General features: G+C 49.1%; 1 non-coding gene across 1 annotated transcript; it reads right to left on the bottom strand.

The window, feature by feature from the left end:
- Positions 1 to 1525: 1525 nt before the first annotated feature.
- On the bottom strand, positions 1526 to 1598 carry Trnaa-cgc (transfer RNA alanine (anticodon CGC)). The gene has a single exon. It is a non-coding gene; the product is annotated as a tRNA-Ala (tRNA).
- Positions 1599 to 6403: the final 4805 nt, after the last annotated feature.

Raw genomic sequence — 6403 nt, 5'->3', positions numbered from 1 at the left:
ACGAACACAAATGACTAAAATGACACATGTGGACGATGGAGCATGGGAGGTGAAACACTAAAGCACTAACACGATGGCACACAGAACAAACCAATGTCGAGGGAGAGGGGAGGGTGTAGATGTCAGTGGCAGAGGAGATGGGAGGGGGAGGAAAAAAGGTAGGAGGCTAGGGAAAGCACAGGGGAGAGGAAGGGGGAGGAAGGGAGGAGGGAGAGAAGGTGCCCTTGGGAAAAGACACAGGGCGTGGATTTGGAGGATCAAAGTTGGTAGGAGGGGTGGATGGGGGGGGGATGAGGGCATCAAAAGGGAGGGGCAGTTGGTGGAAGCCACCTTGGGCGAGGGTATGGAGAGTGTAGAGAGGGAGAGCAGGTGGGATGTGGGAATAAATGGCTCTGAGCACTATGGGACTCAACTGCTGAGGTCATTAGTCCCCTAGAACTTATAACTAGTTAAACCTAACTAACCTAAGGACATCACACACATCCATGCCCGAGGCAGGATTCGAACCTGCGACCGTAGCGGTCTCGCGGTTCCAGACTGCAGCGCCAGAACTGCGCGGCCACTTCGGCCGGCGATGTGGGAATACAGGCACAGCAGCAGATGGGCGTGGGAGAGGATGGGGGATCAAGTTTACGGGAGGTGTAGAGATCCGTATCCGTTCGAGGAAAAGGAGGAGGTGCGGGAACGGAATGAGGTCATACAGGATTCGCATGGGGGAGGGGAGACAGATACGATAGGCGAAGCGGAGCGCATGGCGTTGTAGGATTTGAAGGAATTTGTAAAACGTAGGAGGGACGGAGATCCAGGCAGGGTGGGGGGAACAGAGAATAGGGCGGATGAGGGATTTATAGGTGTGGAGAATGGTGGAGGGGTTCAGACCACAAGTGCGGCCAGAAAGGAGCTTGAGGAGACGGGAGCGTGCTTTGGCTTGGCTTGTTCGGAGATGGGGGGTCCAGGAGAGGCGACGGTCAAGGGTGACGCCAAGGTACTTGAGGGCAGGGGCGAGGGTGATAGGACGGCCATAAATGATGATATAGAAGTCGAGGTAACGGAAGGAAGGGGTGGTTTTGCCTACAATGATCGCCTGGGTCTTGGAAGGATTGACCTTGAGCAACCACTGGTTGCACCATGTGGTGAACCGGTCAAGATGGGACTGGAGAAGGTGCTGGGAGCGTTGCAGGGTGGGGGCGAGGGCAACGAAGGCGGTGTCATCGGTGTACTGGAGAAGGTGGTCGGAGGGGTGGAGGCGGCGCGGCATGTCCGCGGAGGGGTAGAAGGTGTAGGAATCCGTGTTATGAATGCGACATAGGATTTGTATGTCATTGTCAATACTGTTAAATACACTCTTGGAGGAGGAGGAGGAAATTAGTGTTTAACGTCCCGTCGACAACGAGGTCATTAGCGACGGAGCGCAAGCTCGGGTGAGGGAAGGATGGGGAAGGAAATCGGCCGTGCCCTTTCAAAGGAACCATCCCGGCATTTGTCTGAAGCGATTTAGGGAAATCACGGAAAACCTAAATCAGGATGGCCGGAGACGGGATTGAACCGTCGTCCTCCCGAATGCGAGTCCAGTGTGCTAACCACTGCGCCACCTAGCTCGGTAAATACACTCTTGACATTGTTATGTAGTGCGAGCACACGTATTCAAACATCGTAAAACAACATAATCTGTATGTGCACATGTTTGTTTCACCGTCACTAGTCACAAATGCATTAGACCGCAGCTGCAGACTACTGTTTGGAGGCTACTTTATGACTGTGAATCCCAGCTACAACAAATTAAAAAAAAATTAATAGTGATCTAGATGGTTTTATTTACAAAATATTCCTGATGATAGCTGACTCATACACGAAATTCATTTCGTTTATTAAGAAGGTTTGAAATGTGTTCGTATCCTTCCACTTTTCAAGATTTTTTAAGCAAAATAAGAGGACCACAATCTAATCACTAAAAATACCCCTATACCGTAACACGATCTCGTGCATGCTTCTCCAGTGGGAATACACATGATGGCAGGTAACGCTCTTCAGACGTCCGCCAAAGCTAAACCATTCAACCGGATTTCCACATGGTACAGCGCGATATATCAGTCACAGGCACTCGTCCCCAGTCATCCACTGTCCAATGGCGTCACTTTCTACACCGCCTCAAGCGCCACTTAGCACTGACTTCATAAAAGTATATTTTATGAGGAGATGCTGACCATTGTTCCTCACTCTTTTTAACTCCCTTTGCACAATCACTGTGTTTGCAGAACTTCCGGTAGCGGTCTGGAGCTCACGAGGGATTCCTGTCTTTGGTATCTGTGGTATACACCACTTCTAACAAACACCGAACAACGCGCTCCAGTACGCGGCCGCCAAATACATCGCTGGCCGCACTTCTCTGGGCGGCCCGCTGCTTCCATCGCTGGCCGTCTTCACACGCACGCTCCCTTACTTGGCCGAGAAATACATCGCTGGCCGCACTTCTCCGGGCGGCTCGCGGCTACCATCGCTGGCCGCCTTCGCGCGCGCGCGTTAGTCAGCACACAGCAATTGGCTACGCCAGGAAACATTGCGATTGGTTTTCCCTGGAAAACAGCGACCCCAGCCGACGGCTCCATTAACTAGCAAGCCTTATATAAACCCGGCCGCCGCCGCAAACGAAAGTTCTCATCGGAAAGTGCAGTACGCCGTGTTCCAGCTGCTTGTGGATGACTCGCCGCACCACTCGAGGTTACCTGGCTGCTCGGCGGAAAATCTTGCGACTTCACTTGGAGAGACTGAACTTCAGTGGACTTGGGAATAATTACGGGACGTGCACCCAACCATGCACATTCGGACATTGGTGTAACCAAACTTTAATTCTGCATTACTTCTGAGTGTGAGCCTGGGTAGACGCTTGGCTAACATAATTGTTAAAAAGTGATTTGTGATTTAATAAACCAGACTGAAGAGGTTATTGTGTTATTCCTGGTTGTAACAGTATCGTGCCATTTTTTACAACCACCCTTAGCAACATCCGGTGGTTCCTGAATGCCGGTACCTGCGCTCTGCCTGATCCTGGTTTAGCCGTGGTTGTCCCTTTGCTTTTTCACTTCACAGTCACATGACCAACAGTCGACTTGAGCGGATTTAGAAGGGTTTAAATGTCCGTAGTAGCTGAGTTCTGCTGGCCGTCCCATTCTGCTGTTATTGTTTCTCACATTTTATACTGGCAGGTCTGCCTCCCGTTATATCTAGTGCTTAATTCCGTATCACATAGTGGTATCCGAATTCTTTTGATCACATAGCATGCATCTGACGGAAAGCATAGCAAAGAACGGTTGAGCAGATTTCTACGAGATGTGCGGTTGCTCGAGTATCAGTGAATTCGATTTCACAACGCAAATGAATTTCAACGTTGATGACGATGAAACAAAGTAAATTAGTAAACAAAATTGTGTCTGTACGCACATGCTCGAGCATCCGCTGTCATGCTCTCGAAGACTGGGGTTGATTTCATTTCAACGTCAGCAATGTTGAAGTTGATCTGGCAGCGCTGATCTGCTCTTTGCCAAGTGCGTTTCTACCATTGGTCGACCGAAATGTGTGCTGTGATGTGGATGGCAGAGGGCTGGCATCCGTCGCTGTGATCTGTTGCAGGGTGAATATTTTGGAAATTTGTGGTAAGGTCTTATGGGACCAAACGGCTGAGGTCATCGGTCCCGAAGCTTACACACTACTTAATCTAATTTAAACTAACTTACTCTAAGGGCAACACACACATCCATGCCCGAGGTAGGACTCGAACCTCCGACGGGGGGAGCCGGCCGGCCCGGGACAAGACGCCTTAAACCGCGCGGCTACCCCGCGCGGCTGTTGCAACGTGAGCCTTCGTTCCTTTATAGACGTGTAGTAATAAAGTTTCGTGCATCACTCAATATGACGCCTAAAAAGCATAATGTTGACAGTGAAATTAGAAAGTTTCTGACTGTTAGACCTACAGCCATTCCAGTTTGCCTCAATTGCAACAAAACGGTCGCTATTCTTAAAAGCGCTAGTTTCTAGTGACGCTACTAAACAAAACACCATAGTTCCAGAAAAGCTCTCATCCTCTCAGTGAAACGCGTCAAGATACACTGAGGTGACAAAAGTCATGGGATAGCGATATTCACACATACAGATGGCGATAGTATCGCGTTCACAAGTTGCAAAGGGCAGTGCATTGGCAGAACTGGCGTTTGTTCACAGGTGATTCATGTGAAAAGGTTTCCGATGGCATTATGGCAGGGCGACGCGAACTAGGACACTTTCAACGCAGATTAGTAGTTAGAGCTAGACGCTTGGGACGTTCCATTTCGGAAATCGTTAACAAATACAGTATTCCGAGACTCACAGTATCAAGAGCCTGCCGAGAATGCAGAATTTCAGGCATTACCTTTCACCATGGGAAATGCAGTGGCCGATGGCCTTCGCTTAACGTTGTGTAGAGTTATCAGTGCTAGCCGACAACTAACACTGCGTGAAACAACTGCAGCAATTGACGTGGGACGTATGACAAACGTATCCGTTAGGACACTGAGGCTAAATCTAGCTTGCCTCTCATGGGTTCGTGACCATATCGATTGGACACTAGGCAACCGGAAAACCTTGGCCTGGTCAGATGAGTACCGATTTCAGTTGGTAAGAGCTGATGGTAGGATTCCCGTGCGGCAGACATCACGAAGCCATGGTCCAAGGTTGTCAACAAGGCATTGTGCAAGTTGCTGGTGGTTCCATAATGATATCAGCTGTGTTTACATGGAATGGACTGGGTCCTGATTATGATCGACTACTTGGAGACCATTTACAGCCATTCATGGACTTCAAGTTCCAAACAACTATGGAGCTATTATGGATGAGAATGCGTCATCTCACTGGACCGCAATTGTTCGTGATTGGTTTGAAGAAAATTCTGGACAGTTCGAGCTATTGATTTGGCCACCCAGATCGCCCGACATTAACTACATCGAACATTTACGAGATATAATCGAGACGTCACTTTGTTCACAATATCCCGCAGCGACAACACTTTGGCAATTATGAACGGCTATAGAGGAAACACGGCTCAATATGCCTGCAGAGGACTTCCAATGACTTGTTTAGTCCAGGCCACGTCTAGAAACTGCTCTGTGCCAGGCAAACAGGTCTGACACGATACGATGTGGTATCCCATGACTTTTGTTACCTTAGTTAAACTACACACATGTTTAACGTCCTTTATAAAAGCACCGTCGTACCTGGGCGGTGCAAGGGCGAGTAAGACAAATCTGTAGAGAAGCGGCGTCTCGTGTGTGCTAAAAGCGTAATAAAAACCAGAAGCCATTCGGGGACTCTCAGGCAGTAAAAGATTGTATGTTGGAAGTGTGCACTGCACATTTTGAAGAGAAGACGGATATCGTCGCCGTTATTCAAGGTATTCCACTGTCTGAAAGAAGTAATAAACGAAGCACGCAAACTGACAAGAAAAGTAGCTAGCGTGGACTTTAACAGAGGCCAGCCACATTGCTATGCCATTGTCATTGCTATGCTATTGTCCTTGACGAACCATGTGACATTGTTGATGACGTCAGCATTTACGCGTTTGCATCGTACTTAGGGAATAATAGCTAACAGTATTCCTGCCATTTAAAGGCAAGATTCGCGGAGAAGGTTTGTTCAAGACTCTTGATGATTTCTTGACAAAATAAAACGTTAATTACGATAAAATAGTTTCCATATCAACTGATGGTGCTCCACTTACGACAGGCAAAGATCTGTAAAGAGGACCAGAGATAAGACGGCTTATTTACTGTTTTATCAGTGTTGTAGTGGCACCTTCTGTCACTGAATGTATCAGGATGACCAAATGTAGTGGGAAGAGGTAGAAGGCACCGTACTAACACTCGTCCGAGCTTTCCAAGTGATTTATTGTTTCCAACTACAGTGCCCCCATTCCTCTTGATCTGCGTCACTGGGTCCCGCAATGCTGAGGACACCACTTCGCTGTCAGTGAAATGACTTGGCGCGGAATGGCTGCCTCAGCAACCCGTGCATGCACTGTTGTGAGTCAACCTTGTACGGCAGCGGAGTTGCGGCGTCGTCAGGATGCCGGCAGTTGACTCAGAGGTCAGCGACACTGCCGACTCAGCACCACTCGGTGTGAGCCATAGCCGTGGAGTGGCCCGCCACTGGCTGGCTGCGGACCCCACATTGGTTTCAGAGGGTCGAACCAGCGACCCGCCATGGACTGGAATGCTGGCGGCCCATCTGCTGCTGCGTGTAGGTGGTGTGACACGCCCCACCATACAGGAGAGCTCTCACACTCGAAAGAATCTCGTTAGAAACCCGTAACTATTTATACATAGCTGTTCACCTCTGTTTTGCTATACATGCTGCTTCATGTCACATACTCATAACA

Source organism: Schistocerca nitens, chromosome 7 (genome assembly GCF_023898315.1).
Source record: "Schistocerca nitens isolate TAMUIC-IGC-003100 chromosome 7, iqSchNite1.1, whole genome shotgun sequence".
In the NCBI taxonomy this organism is placed as follows: domain Eukaryota; kingdom Metazoa; phylum Arthropoda; class Insecta; order Orthoptera; family Acrididae; genus Schistocerca; species Schistocerca nitens.
This window is presented reverse-complemented; position numbering and strand designations above follow the sequence as displayed.